Source organism: Triticum urartu, chromosome 1A, assembly GCF_056163025.1.
Source record: "Triticum urartu cultivar PI428250 chromosome 1A, HENAU_Tu73, whole genome shotgun sequence".
In the NCBI taxonomy this organism is placed as follows: Eukaryota; Viridiplantae; Streptophyta; class Magnoliopsida; order Poales; family Poaceae; genus Triticum; species Triticum urartu.
Window position 1 is genome coordinate 61901556 of NC_141873.1, and position 4184 is coordinate 61905739.

Consider the following 4184-nt stretch of genomic DNA (forward strand, 5'->3'; position numbering starts at 1 on the left):
AGTCAAATCCCGCAGTAGACGCACGCGCGGTACGTGGCGAAAAAGGCGACGCGGGGATCGAGAAGCTTCCGCTTTATCGCTTCCGATTACTGCGGCCGCTCCCGTCCCGCGCGCTTCCCAAAATCCGAAATCCCATGACATCCGCGGGCTGCAGAACAACTTGACAAAACAGAAGACCCCGCTCGCGCCAACGCTCGGTGTGTCACAAACAAAGAAATTCACTCGACGGAAGACCTGGAATGTATCAAGGCGACTGAAAAAAGGTTGGCAACGTCATCCGTGACAATTGACCCAACGAAGCTCTCACATAGCCCGAAAGGCCAGTCGGAAAGTTCTCCAACTCTTTCCCCACTCAAACCTCGATCCATTTGGGGGCTAATGACGAAGCTACGTACCTAGGGTAGGGGCACGGACCTGTCCAAATAGCCCTGCCCAAGGACGTCCCTAGAAGAGGTCACCTTTCAATCGACTTGAAGGTATCCCACTCGACGGATTCAAGACACTCGACCAAGAAGCTATCACTCGACCAAGCAGCTATCACTCGACTGCCAGAAGACCTAAAGTCACTCCGCAGGCAAACGGTCGGCTTTTAAATAGTCTTTATGGTCATTGTAGCACTTTATTAGGGGCGTTATCAGTAACGCCCGTGCCTTAAATGTACCTTAAACCCTGCATTACTGAGGCCAGGAGAGGGCCGGTGAACTCTATATAAGCCACCCCCCTCCTCAGTATGAAGGGTTCGCACCCCTGTTATCTACACACACATAATCCAATCGACCGCCTCTGGGCACCGAGACGTAGGGCTGTTACTTCCTCCGAGAAGGGCCTGAACTCGTAAACATTGTGTGCTTACAACTTCCCAATAGCTAAGATCTAGCCTCTCCATACACACCCCCCTACATTACTGTCAGACTTAGAACCACGACAATACCGATGATCGAATCTCGGGCAAGTAACATACCGATGACAAAGGGAACAACATATGTTGTTATGCGGTCTGACCGATAAAGATCTTCGTAGAATATGTGGGAGCCAATATGAGCATCCAGGTTCCGCTATTGGTTATTGACCGGAGACATGTCTCGGTCATGTCTACATAGTTCTCGAACCCGTAGGGTCCACACGCTTAACGTTTCGATGCCGGTTATATTATGAGTTTATGAGTTTTGATGTACCGAAGGTTGTTCGGAGTCCCGGATGTGATCACGGACATGACGAGGAGTCTCGAAATGGTCGAGACATGAAGATTGATATATTGGACGACTATATTCGGACACCGGAATGGTTCCGGGGGTTATCGGATATATACCGGAGTACCGGGGGGTTACCGAACCCCCCTGGGGGTTATTGGGCCTCATGGGCCCAAAGTAGTGGAAGAGGAGAGGCAGCAGGAGGTGGCGCGCAGCCCCCCTTGCCCCAACCCGAATTGGAAAAGGGAAGGGGGCGCGGCCCCCCTTCTCCTTCCTTCTCTCCACCTCCTCCTTCCCCCTTCTCCTAGTTGGAATAGGAAAGGGGGGCAAGACCTACTTGGAGTAGGATTGCCCCCCCTTGGGCGCGCCTCCTCCTCTTGGTCGGCCCCCTCCTCCTCCACTCCTTTATATACGTGGCCAGGGGGCACCCCATAGACACAACAATTGATCTCTTGATCTTTTAGCCGTGTGCGGTGCCCCCTTCCACCATAATCCACCTCGATCATATCGTAGCGGTGCTTAGGCGAAGCCCTACGACGGTAGAACATCATCATCATCACCACGCCGTCGTGCTGAGGAACTCTCCCGTGAAGCTCTACTGGATTGGAGTTCGCGGGACGTCATCGAGCTGAACGTGTGCTGAACTCGGAGGTGCCGTGCGTTCGGTACTTGGATCGGTCGGATCGTGAAGACGTACGACTACATCAACCGCGTTGTGCTAACGCTTCCGCTTTCGGTCTACGAGGGTACGTAGACAACACTCTCCCCTCTCGTTGCTATGCATCACCATTATCTTGCGTGTGCGTAGGAATTTTTTTGAAATTACTACGTTCCCCAACACTATGATGTTCGTTGAATGTCCCATCCATCTGTATGCCGCCATCAAGCAGGCTCGCCAGCCGAGAAACCCACTCCGACGCGGCGCATTGACGCACCAGACCTGAATCCACCATTTAAAGATGGCCACATCTAGCTAACCCCACGCCACAACACAAGCCACTCCCCATCCTCCTCCCTTGCACTGCATCCACCATGATTGCAGGCGACGAAACTTTGAGGGTGAGCCTTTCCACTTAGATGAAACATGAGGTGGCTGCCCTTGCCGCCGCCTAGCAGAGCCTTTGTGCCAACCGGATCAAGGCCGGCTTACCGACCAGATCTCCCGAGGTCTTCGATGACGAGGACGACACCACGATGGAGACATGCTCCGACGACACCGCCCCGGCTCTCCGTGCACGGGCGGCTTTTTTTAGTGGATGTTCGGGCGGCTAGGAAAACGTAGCCGTCGCCACCTCGGCCCACAGGCCTAAGTGGCGTGGCTGGTCCAGTATGGTTACTGAAAGAAAGAGGGTATTGCGCGAGGTGTTAGATGGGTCGACGGCCTGTTCCGGCTTGTTTCATTAGTGGACTGGAGCAAAAACGGTATTGCACACGCGTATTTTCTTTTTAGCCCCTATAGTTGTTGGAATTTTTACGCAACTTTATTCCTGCTGAGTTATTTTGCGTATAAAGCCATGGGCGTGTCAGTTAGCTAAAAAGATATTTTCAGCCATAAAAGAGACTCGGGAATTCGATTTGAGGGCCAATTTTCAGGTCTAGGATGCTCTTAACATGCTATTTTAATGTACATGCTTTTGTTATATGCTTTTACTGTTTTAGATTAATCGTTGCCTATTTTTAATCGCTATGTAATGCATATTTAAGCATGTTGTAAATGTCGGAACCTTATTTTGATGAATAAAAGATATCATTTTCGCTTTTACATCATGGATTATCCGATGCAACCATGTATTTCTATTAGCCATTCTGCTAATTGGTTATTACCGATAAATAACAATGCCTTTCTTACATAGCCGTCGATGATGGCCAGATAGTGGCAGGAACCACTTGCTTTGGCGCTAATGACTGCCCAACTATCTATGTTCGACCATTAGCTACCAAGCCGTTTCAGTGGTCTTTGGTTCGACCATTCTGTCTTCTGTAGGAATGCCTTGCTCGAAAATTATGTAGCATCAAAACTGTTGGATGCCCTCTCGAACCTTTTGATTACTCAGTATGAAAATAATGTACATATGGCACTCTGTTCTGGCTCCGTGGTTTGCTAATTGCTTTCCTTGCTCAATATTGATCTCACGGCCACTGTATGAAAATATTATGCCCCTGCCCAAAGTATAGTATATATTGCTGCAGGTCTAGTATATACTCCCTTCGTCCGAAAATACTTATCATCAAAATGGATAAGAAAAGGTGTATCTATAACTAAAATACGTCTAGATACATCATCTTTCATTCATTTTGGTGACAAGTATTTCTGAACGGAGGGAGTATATTGCTGCAGCATGTGGCAGGCGCCTCCGCAGGCTCAAGCCAAACTCCTCGATTTCCCCATGGAGAAAAAGTACTGTATGTCTCTTATTTCCAGGATGAAAAGTACTACTGCATGTCTCCGTGGTATTTCAAAAAAAAATTGACCAGAGTGGGATTTGAACCCACGCCCTTTCGGACCAGAGCCTTAATCTGGCGCCTTAGACCAACTCGGCCATCTGATCATTTTTGCTTGATTTCCACGTTTATTGTATTTGAGCTTAATAGATACAGTTAACCATTAGTAATATCAGTGGGGACCTTCTATTTGCATTTTATCTTATCGTACAATTCCTAGCTTCAACGAGATTTTGTATTCACTATAACTTTTTACCGCTTCAAAAAAGTGAGTTTGATGTGCTGTTGCTATCGTGTAAATTTGATCTGGTTACCATCATTATGAACTAACAATACTACAAATGCCTGAGACCAGATTACAGAAGTTCTTCTGGAGGAGGGCCCGTCGTTCTTGATGATTGTAACTTCCATGAGTCAGTGCAGCTTGACAGTTTTGACATTGACAGAACTCTGCATTTGGTAGTATGTGCTACTGATATGTTTTTTCTTTCTTCCTTTTTTTCTCTAAACAAATATGCACAATTTGGCAATCATGTTTACCAATGAGTAGAT

The 4184-nt window shown here is 47.9% G+C and overlaps 1 non-coding gene across 1 annotated transcript; it reads right to left on the minus strand.

The window, feature by feature from the left end:
• Positions 1-3658: 3658 nt before the first annotated feature.
• Positions 3659-3739, minus strand: TRNAL-AAG (transfer RNA leucine (anticodon AAG)). Its single transcript has one exon. It is a non-coding gene; the product is annotated as a tRNA-Leu (tRNA).
• Between the last annotated feature and the right edge of the window lie 445 nt (positions 3740-4184).